We start from the raw sequence: 22,253 nt of genomic DNA, 5'->3' as shown, positions 1-22,253 counted from the left end.
CTCTACAGCAGGACTTGCCGCACTCCAAGCTCGCAAACACTGCCAAAGACATGCCGCTTTCAAGGGCAGTAACGGCCCGGCGTATAAGATCGCCCATCAACCAGAGGAGCATCAGTGAAAGCAGCCTTCAAGGAGGAAAGGTCTGCGCAAAGAAGGGAAATAATTGAGAGAGCCCTGGGAATAATGCTGACTGCTTCTCGGCCACCATTGCTTTCGTTTGTGGCAGTTCCATGATCAGCAGTAAAAGTAGCTGCAAGGATCTTATCCTCGAGAGGGGCTAATGGGGTGAGAGTTTCACTGGCGAAGACAGTTCTGAAGCGGGCTTGCATTCCGGGCCACTGGCACTTTCGGTGGCGCAAATTGGGTTATCTTCGCTCATCAGAATCTGTTAAGAATCTGCCTTCCTATGGGTGCGGGCACATGGGGTTAAATGGTCTCAAGGGGTGTGCATTTATTATGGTAATTTACCCGCAACTACATGAAGAGAGGCTGCCGACGGTATCGTTTGGGATAGCGGATTTTTTTATGCTGCTAAATAGGGGGAATTTTTGAGTTTTTTAGATTGAAAATGCACTTTCACCAATTCGTGACGACTAGATAATATAATAGAGGATAAAAATTTGCTGTTTATCTACTGACGCTGTTGTACCATGATGTACTCTAGAACGGATCCACGCAGAAGTTACTGAAGTAGGACATCGACCTTAATGATTAGTTTCTTCTGAGGTTCAAATGCAATAGAAGTACGTAGATCGTCAATAGCAAGTTGCCTTAAAGCTCACATTAAATTATAAACGATTAGCGTCTTACATCAGATAGACAGCAATCGATATTGTAAACCCAGCTCAAAGTAAGCTCATTGCCCGCCTGTAACCACGGCAACAGAAACCTGCACTCCTTTCGATGCGCCATCACAGCGGTAATGCAAGAACTGGACTACTTACGCGTTAGGAGCACTTATATAGGGAATAGAGAGAGCTAGATATAATAAATATTAGTAAATATTTGAACTTAGGGAATCTGATGCCAATATAATAGCATTAATAATCAAATAGGATACGAGCAGTTTGTATTTGTTTTTATTTTAATCGTCTGTATTTTAGAGACGAGGTGAACATTTGCTTGCCAGATCTTGTATTGCTACAACACTTGCCATCAACTCATTGTGAAGAAGGAATTAGACAAACATGGACTGGCGTTTGCTTCTTTTTTTTATTTGTATTTTTAACTTTTTCAGTAGAATGTCATCCGCCTCCTTTCATATTTGGCGAATACAAGCTGCCGCGGGTGGCTTCCTCTAAGAGCTTTTCCACTTCCCCGGCACGCCCCCTGTCCGGGGTTCTATAGAAGATAGCCGACGAAGCGAGACCGCCGTCCAGGTCACCGGCAAAATGAACACACGCACACTGCTGCTGGTCCTGCTGCAGCCTCAAACCGAGCTTCAAGTCTTCTGATATCTATCTATCTAACTTCCCATTTCCTTCGGATCCTGAATCTCAACAGCCAATCAACGACACGGCCATCTATGGGACATCCATTCTGTGTCCCATTGCTGAGCGCTGAGCCACCATACATTCGCCACCCAAGTCTCCTCCGAGTCGGAGCTCACGATGACCCTAAAGGGACAAATGTAGTAGTGGTATTTTCAGCACTGGCGGTGGGAACAGATGATAACTTATAGCCGAGTAATTGGCACTCCCGAGAGTGGTGATATACATCTTTGAGAGTGTGAGCCCACATGGTCCATATGCCACACATCGATAAGCTGCAAAGGTTGGCATAGCAGGCATGTGGCAAGTGCGCTGCAAGTATATGCAAAGCCACCTAGATATACGACAGTGATGTCAGAGTGCAAAAATAATCATCAAAAAGATTAAGCACAGCATTTTGAGACATAAAAGATGGCAAGCGGCGATATGCTTTGTTATAAAAAGCTCTAGAAATATAGGGGTTTTCATCAGCCTAAAGATTCATTGGGAATATCATACTTTAGTCATATGGTTACGATAATAAGAATGTCTACAAATTTTGGTGCCCGCCGGTTCGCTGTCACCGGAAGGAATTCCCTGCTGAGCGAGTAAATGGCGATAGCGAAAAGAGTTTACCATCCTGGCCTTAGCACCACCCGTTGTTTCGACCCCGGATGCGTGAAATCCTGCTATGATAGTAAGTTGGTAAATCAATATGAGCTAGACGCAAGCATAAACACACAGTTTGTACAAAACAGAACAGTCACGTAATGAAAAAATGCGTTCTTGATGTATTTTACGTGTTGCCAAACGTATTGGTCTACTGTTAGATACAATGTATCGAGGTAAACCGGCTATACATGTCGTATGACATACAAATATGATAAGCTCCTCCTTTTTATATTCCTAACAGCATCCATATAAATGCTCCAGGTTCGAAACTGCGTTAGCATAGCACCCATATGTATATATATCAAGAACCGGCCTTGCAAAGCGGCCACCCTTTAATCTTAAATCTGCTGATACTCTCCGTATAGCTATTCTTGTCGTGCCCGGTTAAAATGATTGATGTTTCAAAAAAGCTAATGTTTTTATTACTTGAGCGTAGATTTAGGCTGGCTTAGATGGCGCTAAGTTTGATAGCAACTTGATAACGGTTAGATACGGATAGATAGATGAGTTTCTGAAAACACTGTGAAAACGGCTGTCAAGGACGATCGGAGATACTAGAATTAGTATGAATAGCATAGTTCGTACAGTATGGAAGTTAATGGCAAACCACCAAGAGCGCACGCATGCGTCGTCGTATTTGACGACTCACCGTCCACCATTGCCTTACCAATTGGCTGAGCCGTTACTGATGCCCTTTTGGTTCATCTTTTAGGCACGTTCCGTGGCTATCGGTCGCATTCCGGACCCGCCCAGTGTTTAAATTGTTTAGCCATTACCGACTCGCTACCATTGCGATGTGTTCGCTGAAGAGTCCTCCCACAGACGCCGTTCGCTGGATCGCCCGTCAACCGATGGCAACTGGGCATACGTCGCTTAACTACCGGTTAATAGCGCATATCTAAAATAGCATGAGCTGACTCTAAGCTCAGTTGCCCCAAATGAGAGCAGGATCTAAAAGTGGGGGCTTGAGGGGGTTCGATTTGTTGGGATATGTGCGCAACGAAGTTCCTTCGCTCGGCTCGCGATGACAGTGAGCGGGTATTCGAGGAAGCGCGAGACGCCTTGTGCTCATCCACCCCCACCAACTTGTTCATGATTTTTACTACTACCAATGCATAGGTACGTATATAGTTCATAAGCGGATCTGCTTGATGCGTCCGTAGATACCGCCTCCCTAACCGGACCTGCTTCAGTCCCTCTATGAGCGGTTCTAGAATATTTAGGTACGCCACTAGACCTACATCTCATCAACATCAAGATATCTGACAGTAAGCAAAAACCTTGTGAATTAGCTATCAGCGCCTAGCTGACTAGGTTCTTTGCGTCAGACGATTCGATTTCGTTGAACGAGAACCTGCTGGCTCACTGATTTTGGCTGACCGCGAGACATCGCTGAGGTAGGCTGCTAATTTCGCTAGAAACTTGTTCAAGTGTACTCCATAACTATTCTAGCATATCGCATCTACCTGAGTAGGTTTGCCAGGTCAGCGGCAGCAGTAGCGACAATAACAAGTGTGAACCAGCGTGAAATCTTTAACCCTTTTCGATTTGGAGGTATATTGAAGAGAGTCCTGTGGTGACTAACTTGTAGCAGGCAGGCCGGGTTGCTATATGTTTGGGCTCTATTGAGCAATTACGTTGAAGTCATCCGAGAATCCTCTGACCCGCGAATGTAGCTACTTAGAGTTGTCAAAACAGCTGTTAATTCGACACTCAGTACCTTCTGGAATCGTCGGATCGTCGTATTCCTACTATCTTGATTTCGTCAACGATGGATATGGTCAAGCAGCGACTAGCACCTGACAGGTGTTAATTTTAACTGACTGAAAATATAGAGCAAAGAGGTGGATAATGGAACAATCCCAATTTTACCAAACGAACGATCATTGTGGCTGGTCAGAATAGATTTGAAGCGTTTTAATGTTTTCCAACTGTTTTAGCCCACGCGATCAATGGATGTCTCTGTCATTCAATACGTAAAGCTCAACCAACTAATGAAGTGAGCTATTGCGGTGTTTTTGTTGCGGGGCGTTAAAAAATCGTATATACTTTTTTATATGTAGCATCGTAGTGGCCTAAGCAATAGGCATTCTTCACGTTGGAAAATCTATGACGTCTCTGTTTTCTTTGTTTCTTTTTTCATCTAAGCCCAATCAAACTATCCCATAAATATTTTACAGCAACCACCATCAGGGCATAGTTTAGCAATTGTCAATCAGTATTTGTATCACTGACCCTTTCAGCTGTACTTACCTATCTGTCTTATAAAAATGAATTCTGGCTGATATCCATTTCTCTATCTGTAGTTCCAACTTTTTTCACTGGCCGTCATCTTGCGCTTTTCCATTTCACAATGGCATCAACTGCAAATGTTAAACTTTAGTGCAGTTGCGTCGACGACAGCTGAAAAATGCATATATCTTACTATCTTCAGATATATTAGCGATACTACAATAGTGAAAGGTGCCCGTAAACGTCCCAACATTACTGGATTCAATGTATCCCACACGTAATTTCACAGTATAAGCTAAACGCGTATTGAATAGGCTTTAAGGCCAATGCAGACTAGGCAAGAAGAATACGTGTATAGAACTTCAGTATTTCTGGTGCACAGCTAAACGAACGCTACGAATTAAATAGCAATTTAACTAGGTTATTTAGCACATCAACAAAAACAAGCTACTGCTATTCTTGGGGACTAAACGATGTCACATGGATCAGCGGCCGCCTACGCTGCGTCTTTTCCATGAAGACCTCCCGACAACCTCACAGTTCGGGGGAACCCTTAGGTCATTGGTTGGGAGTCAACGTCGTCAAGGTTCAACTGCAACTGCTGCATGCGAACATGCATTTCATATATTCGCACTTGAAGTTAGAACTTCAAGTGACCTCAGAACAAACTGCCGAAATTCTCGCGAAGCCGTGAAGATAGAACCGAGAAAAGTGGACCCCCCTCGGTGCGCGCTAAGAACCGCCGAACAGCTCTCAGGAATGACACGATCGAAATAGCCCTCAGGCGATGGTCAGGTGTAGACTTTGGTCGCAAATCAGAAAGGATGAACACCAACGCACGCGCACGCACGCACATACCCATTAATGAGAGTTAGTATTCGTTTAACAAAATACGTTCACGCACTCTAACGAGGCAAATTGTCATGTACAACTGAATTCAACCACTGCATAAGGCACATTTACTACTAAAACCACTTTAATTTGCACCGAATAACGTCGTAAATACTAGTACATAGTTAAGGGAGTCGTTGGATTAATTTTTGCAGATGTGACCACGTCTATTAGACGTGACGCAAAGGTATTGTTGCAGAACGCCATGGCTCCGACTTCATAAGAATAGTCATTATACAGGTTAGAAATTCATGATTGCCCACGATAGACGTTCGCGACATGCAAACGAGGAGCGAGGAAGAATTTTTAGATCTTCAGTTGCTTGTTCAGGCGCACAGAACTGACAGATTTCGTCCGGGAACATGCGATATAGTATGGTTTACATTAATGAGTAGTTAAGTGTCGTTCAGACCCTCATAAAATGTCTGCGTCAATGTGCTGTTTAATGTGAAGGTGAATGAACGATGTGTGGTTTCAGTGCTGATAATGAGAAGGATGGTTGAAGGACACACTGCGCATATACTGACTTCGTTATGCTGAACTATCTATTTAGGTTTATGTTAAGGTTGGTCGAGGCGGTATAACCAGTCGAGGTACTAGTCAAAGTAAATTCGAAGGCGCCTAGAGTCTCCCGGTAGTAGCAGTAGTAGAAGAAGGAACGATGATTAGGCTTTCTAAGGTCAGCACGCCCTCCGGGATTTGATTAAATACTTATTTTGTGATTACACATGGCTGCCCTATGGGGTTGAGGGGTCAAGGCATTATGGATGTGGTTCTGAGCAGTCGAGTAGTCTTAGCCACGAAAAGAAGAAGGACAGTGAGCGTAGACGGGTGAAGCTGCACACCTGTGTAGCCAATCAACTTCGTTTATAGTTCCATCGCCATAGAACAGAGTCATGATGGAGTGACGAACTGAGAGAGAGAGAGAGAGAGAGAGCTAAAGACAGAAGTAAAGGCGGGTAGACTTAATTCAATGGTGGCTCAATTGTCGACGATTGTATATGTACCTTGTAGTCGCGTCATCTGGTGGCAGGCTGTTTCTGCGCGATTGAAGTTACGTGTGCGCGCCATGTCTGGAAAAGTAAGGGGTAGCGAGGTTACAGCAGATTTGTTTGATCTCGCGTTAATTTCATGTAACTGTTTCTTTATCACGGAAAATATTCAATAGAAAGCGGCGTGGCAAAACTGCGCATGGCGCAAAATCTTTACCTGCATTTAACTCAAACACTTAATATTAACCAGCAGTGGCTAATGCAAGATTTATGCGCGTCTTCTTCATGCATTGCCACAGTAAAAGTTAACGTGCGACCATCGCTGGTTCAATGTTGCGACGTTAACAAAGGCTTACTTACAAAGGCATGTTGACACTATGTTCGTCTTACGTAAGTAAAATCTAACGTCAAAAGTACCATAAGTAAAGAAAAAAAGATTCATCTATTGTACTACATCTACAAGGCTGACTAAAACCCATTGCCGTCAACTGGGCTACATCAGGTGACTTATGAGGCTCAAGTGCCCACTGTGTAACCGAACAGGGTCAATCTACAAGTATCTCAAGCGAGCAAAGGTGTCTTATTTTTCTACCATCCGACAACGCGAATAGATTGCAATTTTATCTATTTTAATATTTAAATAATTTAAATAACTATAATTATTTTAGATAAGAACTAGTTTTCACATTTTCATCAAAGCGTTTCTATGGTTAGTTATTTCCGATGATGAAACAGAGCCTCACAAAGACCGTTATGGTATATTCTCTTAACGAACAAATCAAGGGTCCATATAAAAAATACTTCTATAATAAATATTTTTTAGAACATAGAATAAATAGAGTTACATAGATACCGAGTCTTTCCGTTAGTCCGTGATCACGAGCAGCCAGTCAATATGACAATCTATGAGGAACGGACCGAATGAAGAGCGAGTTAGTCTTACTTTCGCTTAAAGTCGTGTGTATCTGTGCCATCTGTGTTGTCTTCGCGTCGTAGCTGCGGTCTAATTGCGATCCACGCTTTTGTTGACCACCCATTTATGTTCATATATTCGACTCTAAACGACTAGACGGCCTGATTGACGCGCACACTTAAACGGGCTTATCTGTTTATTGAGTTTCATGTAACCATTTTCTACGACGTCAACGATAGCCGCTGCCACCGACGCGCGCGCAATTACGAAATCCAGGGAAGTGCTTCGATCTATTGTCATTACGCCCTTGACAACAGAGGCTCTCTGACTTAATATTATTCAATGGACGGTTATGCCGTCTAGTGTATCAGTCTAGATCGGTGTCACCATAAGCATCTTAATCATCCGGATTTCTGCAGCTGCATAAAACCTCTACTAGAGGAATAGCGGTACGAAAAATAGGCAGTCAATCTCTCTCTACGTTTTTTTTTATACTATATTTCTGTCTTTCTTTTTCTGACGTTTATTCCCCAGACCCCTGGTTGATTCTAATGACTCGACAGTAAACGTTGTTTTCTGCCAGTCTAAAACTGTGACTTGTCTAAATACGGTGACGATAGTTGGCCGGCGTTGTGACGGCGCAGCTACGTGGCGATTTCCTATGCTTAGACATGTACGCGACATGCTCATTGTGCTTAGTTGGGTGGAGATGATAACCTTCGAACAAGCGGCAGGAACGATTTGTACCGAGAGTGTTGATTTCGATGAATGCGAAAACGCCATCGACGCTTAGCTGAACGCAGGGTTTGCTAGACGACAGGATCTGTTAGCAGCTATATCAGCCGTACAATAATGCCAAGACCACTAACAATATTTATACATACGCAAATGGGCCATAATTGGACAGCGCCTATGAGTCAATGGCTAATTAATGGTATCTCCACAAGGACATGCTACCCCGAATCGATGTTGTTGGATTGCCAAACTGTCAGTGCTTGGATCAAACGAAGATTTCAATATACATCTCTCTAATTATTAGATTTGGAAAGATCCTATAATTCAATAGCTAATTTGTCGCAGCAGAATGATGCCAACGGCTCACATTAAAATGAATTGAATGAGCAGTAAATTTAGCTAATGAAGTCCAGTGATTTTGGACGCCAGAAGGAGCCTTGAGACGATGCCAAAGAAACATCTTTGAAGGATTACTCATACCGAGAAGATACATAGAGAGAGACATAACCGGCAAGGCACTGAAATATACAGTGTAGTGGCAGCTAGCCAATTAGATGTCCTCCTTGCGAATTTTCATTCTCCACTCAGGTTGCATGTTATATAGCGGAATGCCGTAGGCCACTTGGTTCTCATACTAATTTATAATCGATAATTAAATGAGAGTCCTAATATTATTCAGCTATTAAATAGTTCTCTCATAACCATATGATTAGTATTTAATAGATATTTCGTATTCTCTCACATCACCCCTTGTCATGGAGCCTTAGGTTAAGCGAGTGTTTTAATGAAGTGTTTTGTGTACTGATCTATCTTCCGACCTAAGTTCCTGCCGATCATCCGAAATATAGAGATGCGCATTATATATATATATACTTAGAAATAATAAAGGTAAATTTCCGTCACCGCCATATTTCGACACGATCGAAAGAGGTCAGAGCACACAGCAAATAACCCTCAAAGATCTCTAACGGCTATCAACTAACGGAGGTGGGCCACAGATCGAGGCTGTTACATAGCAGATAATATATAGAACATGACCTAGATTTGCAAGGTAGGTGGCTCGTCCTCAAGCCGACGAATCTCAACCTCCGCATCAAACAGACACACTTTCCCTTTTTCCGTAGTAAATTTGCTTGGTGTAAGAATCGCTGAACGAAATTTTATTCTACGGGCTGAATAGTTGTGGAATTGTGCACCATGTGTCGGTAAGGCCATCTTGTTGTAGCGATGAAATCCACCTTCGAAATCATTGGTACACTGGTGGACCGGGTGACCCGCTCAATGCGAACCGTTCTACATGCTCACGGTCCACAATGCGTCTGTGATCGTGCCGATCGAATGCACTGGAGCATTTTCGATTCCCGTCTGGTCCGGAGTAGCATCTTGCAGCAACTGCTGCTGCTACGCTTTTCGAAGGCTTCACTCCAGTGGGTAAGCGAACGCTGATATCGTGGCCGTGTGCCAGTAACACTATATTACGCCGTTACAGTGTTTGTGCAGTGTCACAGAACAAAACAGACGGCACGGTGCATCGACAAACACATCTGGCACACTTCGTGCAGTCCCGACTAATTGGATAATTCTAGCTGGATTTCATAGCTACGACAACATAACATGGTCACTAGCGTTGCCACTGGTTAGATACCTCAGGACGCAGTGACAATGCAATAAGCGGGACCATAACAATAAGACGACGCTGACGAGAGACACGCCTGATTAGCTATGTTAGCGGAATATTGTTCGGGGTACCGCTTCGTACACCTACATAGGTAATGTTCAAGTACATGCACAATAAGGTAACACTAATAATAACAAAAACAATAATCACTAACAAGCACGAAGCTCGACACAGGTCTGCGCGAGTCCCGCCAACTGGCAAGCTTGCTCAGTTCAAGTCAGCAAGGCTAAAGGCTACTCTCATTTTAGCGTTACCATGACGGCGGCGAGTGCGGTGGCATTTTTAACTATAATTAGTAGTTAAAACAACTCGTGCACAATTATTGGAATAGGAGTCGTGAGGGATGCTGATAGCAATCGCAGCATTGACGCAAGCTACAATGCCATATTGGCAACGGCAATAACAGTGACAACCATACTGGATCTATGGAATAGTAGTCTATTAGTTGACTATGCACAGTTGGACCGATATGTTTTAGTTAGAACTGTTACTTTATCGGTATTATAGCGTAGATTATATTCAGAACATCGTCTGAGCACACATATTAAATGGTCTATGGCAAGCTAATCTCCTCCTCGAGCAAAAGAAATCTAGTTTTTTTTTCCTTTGTAGTGTAACGTTCACCACTGTTTGTGCATACTATGCATGTGTATGCGATGATGTGAGTTGTCTCTCTTATACTTTGCACGAAGAGCGTCTTTTAGCGCCTTTTTCGACATACCATCTTCGATCGACATCTTTTGTTCACTCAATCATAACGATTACATGATACTCATACATCTTCCGTGATACTTTATCATTGGCGTAAAGCTGTTTATTGAGGAGCTTTGCGACAACGTCTTTTTGGTTCATAACGTTTTGGTAGTTATGGCTGCAGGCAGCCATCCAGTCGTGCAGGCTATACGTCGAATCCTGGCCGTATGAGGGAGGCCAAACGTGAGGGTTGGCAAAGGACCGATGCAGTGAGCCTCCCAGAGATGCCAGCCGTGGTGCCTATAGATGATAGTAGCCGTGCGTTGCTAGTACAGGGTAGCATTGAGGTCATCCAGCCTCGAGTGGTAGCGTGCCGAGGCTACTTTATCACGTCACGAGCAGGTGGCTGCAGCCAACGGCGACGGCTGCTTCTGCCCGACAACCGGTAAGCAGAATTCAACCGCCGCCCCTGCCGTCGGTGTGCTAGGACTGAGCAGCAGAACTCGACCGGCTACATGACTCGACCGTCGTTCATTCGTCATCATTCTCTGGCCGGACGACCGAGCGACATTAACAACATGATAACGCCAAGCGGATGTGTAATAACGTACACAGACATATGAGCAGAAACAAACAAATCAACGCAGAAGCAACTAACGTACAGAAAAACGACGCAGACGACATCAGCAACGTATGAACGACAACGTAATGTTGGTCTTCGATGCTGATGATATTGTTGTCAAGAGCTAACAGTATCTCGCCTATCTGTCTATCGCCTCTACCATCAGCATGAGCCCCATCTTTGCCCTTTCCCATCTTCCGTTCAATTCGCGCTCGCTGCTCAATGGATGGCAAACTAATGATTGCCCAAATGAATGTATAAATCTTGACGTCCAATTGAAAGAGAGGTACGTATCCTTCTGTTTAACTCTGACTCTTTTTATATTAAGACTCGCCAGTCGAGTTTGCCTACAGCTGTTAGTGTTGCTCGCCAAATCTGTGACGGACTGCCACGCCGTACATAAATGCATAGGGTATCAAAGCAGTTATGGATAAATGTCATAATTCGTAACTGCTTTTTATATAAATGGGGAACGTGTGTGCAGCATACGAAGAGTAATTATAATTTGTGCCTTTCCACAGAAAGGGTAACAGAAACCAAATAAGGCGCCACAGGAAGATCACGTAGCCGTGTCCTTCAAAATAAACCAAGAGGCGAGGTTAAATCTTAATAAAGATTGCGCTGTGTAGTTCCGAATAACTGCTAGCTTAAGGAAGGTTCGCCTGAGACACCTACTTGCATACCGTCGAATGAAAAGCCTAGAATATGTTCAAGCAAAGTATAAATAAAGAATTTCAAAATATAATAAGAGTAAAAAACAACAAAAACATGACCTCCTTCATGATGTAAACGTTGTCAGTGCATTGATTTATGATGATAAACTTTTGCACTCAATTTTGCAACTAAGGACAAATGTAAAAGGAAAGGAATAAAGTGTAGTCTACAATTTTGACTCAACTTGTCCAAACGACCTGTCGGAGAGTTCCGCCAGTCATCGATTGGTTTTCGATTATGAGGTCCGACTATCTCACTGCATCCAATATGGTCAGCGGCTTTCCTTTTTGCTCATTTCCGATGCGTTTTGTTCTCGCAGGAAATTTCTTGTTAGGATCTTGCCGGGCTTCCCGTCGCACGTGACCGACGAGAAACATGAATGCTTCTATTTTCAACGAGCAAACTCGATCATCGAGGAACTTATTGCTACTTTCTATCTTTGCAAAAAAAAAACAAACGATCCTCAAACAACTTTAATGATCGCTTATCATCTATGCAGATGCTTGGGCACCAAAGCGAGACGGCGCAAAAAAGTCTAGACCTCAGGGCAGCGCAGCTGTTCCAAAATAGTGGTAAAAGGATTGAGTGGGTTGATGTGGGAGCACTTGCGAAAAGGGTTTCGTGGGTGCAATAGCAAAACATAGCTGCCATCGCCTGTCTCACCGAGAGAAGTGTATTCATCTGGACACTTCCGGTTGCGGAGGAAGTCCTCCCTCTTGAGGGCGGTAAGAGGGTCATTCTCCAGGCTACCAACTTCCGCTGTGGGCTCCTCTCGGTTTTCTCTGAGAATATCATTGAGCACTAAGAACTGAGCTAGATGATTAGTAGAAAAAGTAGCCCAACATCTAGCAAAATTATAACATAACTTTATCGTAGGCTCCTTATTTAATCGCTCGCATTCTCCTCTCTCTCTCTCTCTCTCTCTCTCTCTCTCTCTCTCTCCCTATATATATATACATAATTAATGATTCTAACTAGTATCCTGAGAAGGTTGTTGTTCTTTTTTATTTTGTTTATTCAGCAGTAGTAATACTTGTTCTCAGAGTTGGTTCTTAGCGATCCTTCCGCGTCCGTAACAGGAGTGTACCGATACAAGAATCGACAAGGACTAAAAATGAAACTATTTGAATGTTTTCTTTTTCGCAGACTGGCCGTCAGACAGCTGCCGGCAGCCGTTAGCGGCCAGAAATCAACGACGTCCACGGATTCCCATTGTCGTACACAGTGGTGAGCAAGAATCGTGCTTTGCACAGGGTTCTAACTCCTGCCACCACTTGACGCCCTGTATAGGTGTTCTCTGATACTATTAAGGTGCGAAGCAAAAGAAAGCGCTACGGGTGCCGTCTTTTTCTCTCATCATTATTTCCGTATGATTAATCTGAAAACAATTGCGACAATCTGACAGACCTCATATTTGCGTTGACGTGAACTCCTAACAGAAGAACAACATTCACACAAAACACATAACAAGTCGAAAAACCCACAAGTTTCCATTCAGACTGACACCACAACATGCCGCAGCGCAGATCTTCCCATAAAACGACCGAGAGACAGATATTTGTGGGTAGCTACAGCTGCCGTACCGTGCTGGTCCGCTGTGCTAAGCCTGCTGGGTGTTGTTAAGTAGAATCCAGAAGGACCGAAACAGGAAATGGCTTTGAATGACCGAATGAAGAAGGATCGAAAACGGATTGTGAATGAAATCTATCAGGTGATAGTGATGCCAACGGTGTCTGCGATGGCGGCGGAGGATACTAGCTAGTTTAGCCCGAAAGTGCAGAATGCCGGACATTGTCCAGCAACCTGCTTGCTCAAACAGTCTTACATGTCCCATTTTGGGACGTCTAGTTATTGAAAGTCCATCTATTGAATGCTATCAAACAAGGGAACAGCACGTTGAAGGAAGAAATGACGGCAGGGGTCTAACCACGGGGGATCCTCCTTCGAGTCTCATCGGGGTTCGCGGAGGTGGGAACTCACCTGCCTGCCTGCAACGACTGCAGAGTTTACTTAGCAGGATCGCGAAGAGCAATGATATTTCCCAGCCGTTTAACAGATCAACGAGGGACCTAATATTTTTCAAGACGTAATTCGTTGGTTAATATCTGGTTGGATTTATCAGGTGGATTCAGAAGGCACAGCCAGCTCCGATGCAATCGAAAATAGTAATTACTTCCACTTTTCATGGGATCTATAGCTGATTTGGTAAATTAGATTCCGAGATGATTTTACCAAGTAGACGGCCCTGCTTTGTGGTACATATAGGTTTCTTTCATTAATATCGCCACTAAATGTCTTAGTTTACATGAGAACGCCTCTGCGGTTACGAAGGTACCTGAACTATACGAAGGTCACTTTCTAATCCATCAGCCATAACATGGTGAACATTGAAAGCTTGAAAAATCAAGGCCGGAGAAGAAGTTTGTCTCTTATAATTATTGATTTATATCGAATGTACCGTCACTCGCTCTGATCACGCATAAAATTATGCTGTAAATTTTTAAAAGGTTCAGGGCTCGAGATTTTTATTACAAGCTAGCAACGTTTTCCAAGTTAGTGTCAAACTGTGTCGCCAGTATTAAGCATATTTTGCAAGGTGAAGACTCTGAATAAATTTAACCCTCGTAGAAATCCTTCATCGCCATATTTAGACTATCTGTTTGACATTAAGTCTCACTTGGAGAGTTTGTAAATAGAATCTGTTAAAGAGGCCTTTACGACCCTTTTACGAAAAGTGTACGTGTTCGAAGCATCAGAGTAGTTATAGCTATATTGACCTTGCTTGTTCTCTGATAGTACTAATGACAGCGCCTTGTCTCCGCCCTCCTTACAGACAAATGTATATTGGAAATCAAAAAATCGACATAGACTTGTGCGGTATCTGAGAAACGTATGTCTTTTATCAAACATGTATTTTTGTCTTATATCTTCTTCTGTATATGCGCTTCTTTGGCTGCGGTAAATTCGTTACACGATTGCGGCAGTATCTGTAGGTTTAGCTCTCTGTTTAAAACCGATACGCCGGCACAGCAAATAAAGGTGATCCTTGTTCGATTTTCTCATCGTCGTTTCCGCTGCAGTCCATAATCTTCTCTGCACAGGAATCTCTTTGGTTCGATGGTTGCGCATTCGTTAAAAAGCGCTCTTCCGATCAGTCAGTCTGCTATCAGCAAACGAATGAGGAACGATGCGTGCACAAGTGTCTATGAAGCTGGCTGCAGTAACAGCGGAACTAGGAGCCCAATGACGTGATCGTGGCAATGATGCCAGTTGCGGTTCCAACCGTTTGTCTGCGTAGTATGCATACATACATAGTTACTATGGGTTCAGCCACCACTGCGGTTGCAGTAGTAGATCTGCGGGGTCTCGGCGTATTAGTAACAGCACAGAACTAAAATAAATAGTGGCTGAACCAGAAACGAAGTTTTTCCAATCTATTGGTCAGTCGGCCTTCCTTTCTTTCTTCTCTCTCTCTCTCTCTCTCTCTCTCTCTCTCTCTCTCGCTGGCTTGCTCGCTATAATGTCCCCCCAGTGCAGATTCGCGCGAAAAGTTTGTGGGTCGCCCCACAAGAGATGAAGATGCGCGAAGGGAAAGGAACCGCCCAAGAAGTTGCGTCGGTGTGGCGACTGAGGCAGCTCTTTGGAAGCACTTAGGGGGGTAAAAATGGTGTAGGAAGGAGGAACACAGAAGAAAGACGAGTGATTGGGAATAATATTGTGGCCGGAGGTCCTAGTACCGCCCGAACGTTACCTACTACTGGAGGCGATGATGGCGAAGAAGGACGCCGCGCCGAGCGTCTTAGCCTGTCGTTGCATCAATGGCTCGCTGAAGCAAAGATTACACACAAACAATACCGCGTGATAGTATGAGTACATAAAATTAAATAGAAGGAACAAGAAGGCCGCATTGCTGCTGCTGATGCTGCTCGCAACAGTGGCAGACCTTTCGTCAATGACTTGATATAAACAACGTCAGTGAATGCGTCTTTCGGATCAGGAGTAAGAAAAAAATAGAGGCACCAATGATCGTGAAGATGACAGATGAAAATCAGCTGAATCGTTCCGACTTCTAGAGAAAATAGAGAAGAGAGAATCGTGTTGTAGAAGACTGTCTGGTTACGCGCCCGATATGATCAAAGCGACAAGGAAGAATACAAAAAAGAAACAAAGATTATCATCGAAGTACGTCTGCTTTGTGCCCTCGTGCCGACAGCAGTTAACAACATGGTCTCGTTGTGGTGCTCGATTTGTGTTAATTTTATCTGTAGAAAATCTTTGATGGCTAAGCGTTTACTGTCTCTCTATATTTGTCTATATGAAGTAAGAGAAATTAACGCTTCTTGGCGTTGTTCCTGCTGCTTGTTGCTATATGGCGTTTGGAAATGCGTGCGACGACGTTGTAGATCATGAAACCAATAGAGGGTAAATGTACCCGAAATACTATTATATTTCCGGTAGCCTATTTCTGCTAATCGTATCGTTCGCGTATTCGGACATACGGTTCCTATAATCAGACCGATCATCGAGATATACATTTGTTTAGATGCAAGAATTATCTCATCACGATCACTTCGTGACCCCATTGACTGACACCAACTGTTTTTCTATATCCCTATTCAGTAAACTAATAAATTGCTCTAAGTGGCGACCGTTTGTTCAGTAAGTGACTAACTTTTCGCTACTTGCAGGGATGCGTTTGGCCTGTACTAACATAGCGTCATCGGTATATGAAAACGAGGACGTTTTTCACAGGGTCGGCCTAAGCTTGATTTCAAGTTACTTTCGTGCTATATGGCCCATTCAACCGAATAAAAACTTTCGATATACATTACCGCAATTTTGCAAATACGCTACAATTCTAAACGCAGATAGGATTGCATTTGGCGACGGTTCGGATAAATCCAGTGAAGTATCTGTCCATCACGATTAATCGCAGCCCCCGCCGACGTCAAAGCAAATAGGATACGTATACAACTACACTTGAAATCTTGGACTCCCCCACCATGTTTTTCTGTTCCTTTTACACCAAGCCCACTAAAGTCAGGTTATCGCGTTCGTTAATTAAATACGCTCATTTGTGGCCTAAATACGTACCGTCTTCCATCTAAGCGCCAACAATTAATAACGATTAGTTATTGTGCAATTAATTACCGCCACGATCATCCCATAACAATGGAACTTCAATGATGAACACTGGCCAGCTACAATAAGTCCTTCATTCCACCTCGTTGGCTGAAGCTTGGAGAAGTCTATGTATGTATATATATATAGACTTCTCCAAGAGGGAGGGAGAGGTCTTTGTGTATATGTGTGCAGATTCTTCAGTCGCGAAGAATTAGAGTGAAAAATCAGACAATGACGACGACGACGACGACGGCTACCTAAGTCAATGAGAAGGAGTACAGCAGGTTCCAGGAGGAACGTTGTTGTCAAGCCTTGCCCGACCCAGAGGACGGGACGACGAGAAGCAAGCTCAGTAACAAAAACAAAGACGAGATTGAGATAAGAATGACGCACCTTTAACTACGCCAATCAGGAGGGAGGGCGTAGTCTGTAACGGTGGTGTTCTATGAGGTTGGACAAAGGCGGCGAACGACTTTTGAGCTCTTAACGCTAATAACGTGCAGCGGCAGTAATGATTGTAATAAATACAGAAGACAAAAGAACGAACGGCGTCGCTTAGCGTTAAACTGAGAGCTGGGAATTCGCTGCATTCGTTCCTATCGACGACCGCCGAACAGTAAGTTACTGGCAATGGTTGCTCGATGGCCTATATGTGAGTGTTTCATGGTCATAAGAGATTTTTGGCCAATATCATTTGTTAGCAGCAGAGGCAGTAGGGAAGATAATAGAATCAACATACGACATAATACCGTTAGGTGACGCGAGGACACGGTAACACGTAATTTCTATTGTGTCTCCCTACCCGCGCTGCTATTTGCTAATCAATGATTGGACACAGCCGCCTATGTTATAATGCAAAAGGTTCACTGGTCTCATGCTGGAAAAATAGTAACGACCCATTCGATTGCTTGGTGTTTCAGCAAAAATTCCAGTTGCTCTAGCTATAATACTAGCCAATTTCATTTTACATTACTTCACATTACCCTATCTGCCAAATACACTAAGACAACCGGATCTGACTATATACAGAACCCAGAGAGTACCGATTTTTGACTTTCAAAGGGGCACGTTTTGCAAAATTGTAATGTGTGATCAATTTATAGTAACAAACCAACTTAGCGTCCGATATCAGTCGAAAATTGCTGGGTTTTTTTCTCGCCAACCCATTGCTCTTATTGGCTGAAACTCAATAAGCCTATTAAGTTCATTTCAAAATCAAGAAGAAACCTTCTGTTGCTAATAAAAAAAAATACGGTGGGTATACACTTCTTGTACACCTGCTGGGAAAGGTCTGGCCGAAGTGTAGCTGCCGCGAGATGAAGCTGCCGGCTTAGTGCTACGGCCAAACAAATATAACTACGATAATCGCCAGGGTACATCTTCCTAGCTACAGCGATTTTCAACCATTTTTAGAGATGCGTATCGACATAGGTAGGATAGCGGTTTATTACAAGCTGATATCGAACAGCCGCAATCGAAGTTCCTTCGAACGATCCTGTTTCGAAAACAACGATTTCTTTGCACCATATTTCACTGGCTTAGGCTCATATGATTGTATGAATGACAACAGTGGTGACCCTTTTTATTGCTACCTGTTTTGATGAACACTATGTTCTCAGACGAGTTTTTCTGAACGTGCCGCCTGTTATAAGGATCGGATTTCGATCCCGATACTGCAGCCATTGGCGTTTGAAAAAATTGTCCTAGTATAGGTCCGTTCAGAGACTAAATGATGATGACTTACCGACAACGACAAAAAATTGACGTATTCAGCGCACAATCAAGGGGTGCTCAAGAGCTAATCTCATTTGATACGTTAGGGAAAAGTGACAGCAAAAGGCGAAATGACTATTATGATTATTACGATTACGCGTACTCAAAACGCTCTGGCAAACGAACGCAATACAGACCGTATCAGCATTCGTGGTTTGCCATAATTAAAAATTGGAAGATTTAACGTTGACTGGGCATTGCGTCCACGCGTTTTTGCTTTTTTTTTTTTTAGTTCCGTGATTGCTTCTAACATTTGTATTGTTTAGACGTGTTTTATCTCCACGCAAAGTCTACTTTTCTAGACCTTTTTAAAAAATGTACATGCGTTGTAAGATTAGCAATTTATCAAGCTGATAATTAATGTTGGCAAGGACGCATTTCTGTCTAACCGTCCTATCGGCAAATGAAGCCGAAGTAATTACTCAGGCAATTTGTGTGGAACTGAAACGTCAGGTTTTTCCGAAAGCGCCCAGGCTGTCCAGCCGCCCCAGGGGCGATTATTGAACCGATTATTATTCAGCTCGTATTGTAGTAATCTCTCGTAACGACCTCACCTCATTCTCTGTTCGCGGCGATCACAAGCTGCCTGCGATAAACAAGCTCTGCTGTTGTCAATTTTCCCTTTAATCTAGACACTGTAATCATTCTTTAGTTAATAGTAAATGGCCGATAAGTATATGGTACATATAGAAATAATGCACCTATTAAGTTTAATAACTTATCCGGAGACTATACAGGCCACAACAGATGTCAGGAAACTCTGTTAGTACTATAGCGGTTGCACTCGAACTAGTCCGTGGTCCAGCTGCACTAGAGTTGGAAACACAAAATTTTGACGAACTACACGAGTGGAGTCCGAATACTGAATACGTATCATCGGTACGTGGTCTTTCTATAAATCGGGTTGCTTGTATTCCCTTTGGTCGTCACAGACATCAGCGCCATGTGGTGGACGGGTCTCTATTCGTATAGTATAGCGACAAAACATCCTTAACACAATCTTCGCACACACAGGACGGACAAATGGGAGTTGCTCACAAGACGATACAATGCTAATCCTTATGCGCTCGGCGACTTCCTGCTTCGAGCACTAAGAAGGCCTTACAGCCTTCTCTCTCTTTCTTATTTTGTCCGTTTTTCTTTCGTCCTCGGTGCTCGCGTTACATCGAGAACGAGCCAGCGTCATCAGCACCAGGAATGCTATGATCGTCAGGAAAAGCACTAATGTCAACGGCACGAAAAGCTATCCTTGCGTTACGTCCATGTTATTTATTAAAAATCTCCTGGATTCACACAACGGCGGCAATAGTTCTTGCGCGGAGAGAGCCACATAGATTAGCAACACCAACGATCAGCACAATCGGTGGTAGTTGTCGCGCAGATGCTGGCAGACAGATAGACAGGCAGATTCGAGTCCTTATAGACAGCGAACAATGTTTTCTAGGACTCGAAGATAAAGCAGTGATTTTGTAAGGTTTACAAAAAGGAATCACCTACAAAGATCAAGCCGAATGCTATGGGGTGGTAACTCACAAGAGTCGGGCGAAGTTAAACCTTTTTGCGCGGATAGCTTTTGGCTGGTTGACTAATGTTTGCATGAAATACTCCGAAGGTAATTTTGCTGTGACTCAAGTTGGGACCGAACGAACAGAGCAGAGGAAAAACAAATCACGGAAAGATGGTAGTAAGCAGGCGTGTCCGATTCACGCGACTTGTCAAGTTCAAGGGGCTTCATTCAACTCATTCGTGAAACGATAAAAAACTATATCATTATAGTGCGGAGTGGTGTCAATTCGCTGCACAGAGTGGCAGCATCTCATGCACTCAGAGACTAAATAAATCTCGATGGAGACAGCTTTATATTAAAGGATGTGGTGGAATACGGTTGTTGGTTCAGAAGAAGAGTCCCAGTGTTGTCGAGGTTTTGACATTTCGAAAAATTAACGGCAGCACTAACAATGCCGGCGACAACGAGCAGCCATCGGAAGCTAGGAAGATTTCGACCTATTTTTTAGTTTAATTACCTTCAAACTTTCTTGGGAAAGTTCACCCCGAAAGCGAACAAGTAATTACATGTGGTAACTTATTCGTTTATTTCGTACGACCGTTCGTGCTTTCGTAGCTAATCCAGGGCGTCTTCTTTACAGCGATCTCATTTCTTATGGTGCGACGTTTGTCATTGTTGAGTCATAGAGGGCTCACGTACTTACTAGATGAAATGCTAACCTCGCCATCTAGCATCAAGAGACCTAAAAATTATTTTGCCAACCGTTCTTATAAAATTGAAAAACATATACTTTGTTGCAAAATTACAGAGTCCAATACTGAACATTGTTCGACTAATATGCGCCGGTACGGTATATGACTACCTACATTGTGCACTTAATTCTCATTGAAATTTTTCTTCAAAAGGTAAGACAAATGAAGAAAACAAAGCCAAACATTGTGCAATGCCAATTAAAATATTATGAATGCAAGCATCGACAGGCCATTTATACAGAACTGAAAGGACATTAGGTATGCTTTTATGCTATAACTGTATATGCACGTATGTACGACGCTTAGCCTGCAAGGGGCCCTGTATATATATATGTATATTTCTAAATCCTCTTGATGTAGTCGACAATTTCAGGTTAAGAAGATAGGAAGCATGAGCAAATTTGGGACTTTTACCTGTTTGACAGGGCCTATGGCATTTTGCACCGCCTAAACTACCTAGAAGACTCGTAGGCTAAACTCAATCTCAAAATGCATATCAGGTCCAATAGAAGTTCTAGCACAAAGAACATTAACTACTAATTAACGAACTGTTCTACTTACTCTGCATATAAAAATGCATACCTAAAGTGAACGTGGGCTTTTGCTAGCTGTCATTTCTCCTTGTATGCTTGTACATGAGCTTCCCCTTATTGAAAAACGTGGCTGTCAATTTTACCCCTGACTTTATATGTTCATCTGACGCTCACGGTATGGGAAGCGATATGGGCAGAGTGAGCCGTGGCGTGCACGCAGCGTTCACTGTTGTAACGTAATGAATATTACTTGAAACTCAGATCGACAGTCAATTGCTGGCTTCCGAAAAAGGACGCCATAGGATCCACGTTCCTAACTACTCAGTACTCACTTCAGTCGATGGTGCTGCTAATTCTTTTTTGTTCTCTACAAGAAATACATAAAAGGAAACATAAGTCTCGCAGCCCGCCTTCTTCATCCCTGTGAACCTGAATCGTATAGAAAGCTTCGTCTTTATTCGGGTTGCATATCGGCAGGTATATGAGGCGAGCGACTACTGCCACACTGGTAAATTTACGTCAACTGAGATCATTTCTTGTGAGAGACGACGACGACGACGCCGACGTCGTCGTCATAAAGATCGAAGCGATCATTGCGAAAACTCGGTCCATTACATTTCAACAAATTTGCTTCTATTGGCTTGTTGTCACTTCTGAACAATGTTTCGCTATACGTACTAATACATATTTGTTTGCCTAAATTGTCTTGATAGTTTCATTCCTGTTCGACAATGACGTCTAGGCAGACGCCAATCCGTCACGTCACGTATCTGAATATACGCATAATGCGTGAGAGGGAGATACAACAGATACTGACAAACAATATAGTGTAACCGAAGGGGTTTGCGTGCTCTACAGAATCGAAAATCCACTCTCCGGACGGCATCGATGCAGCTTCTTACCGGAAGTTTGTACTCACAGCCGGCTGTATTGTACATTGTTCAGACGGATGT

The 22,253-nt window shown here is 43.3% G+C and overlaps 1 long non-coding RNA gene across 1 annotated transcript; it reads left to right on the top strand.

Annotated features, from left to right (window-relative positions):
* Positions 1-1,721: 1,721 nt before the first annotated feature.
* On the top strand, positions 1,722-8,413 carry LOC111247498 (uncharacterized). The gene is made up of 3 exons (XR_002672145.2): positions 1,722-2,166; positions 2,854-3,260; positions 7,704-8,413. It is a non-coding gene; the product is annotated as an uncharacterized LOC111247498 (long non-coding RNA).
* Positions 8,414-22,253: the final 13,840 nt, after the last annotated feature.

This window comes from Varroa destructor, unplaced genomic scaffold, assembly GCF_002443255.2.
Source record: "Varroa destructor unplaced genomic scaffold, Vdes_3.0 BEIS01000003.1, whole genome shotgun sequence".
Taxonomy (NCBI): Eukaryota; Metazoa; Arthropoda; class Arachnida; order Mesostigmata; family Varroidae; genus Varroa; species Varroa destructor.
This window is presented reverse-complemented; position numbering and strand designations above follow the sequence as displayed.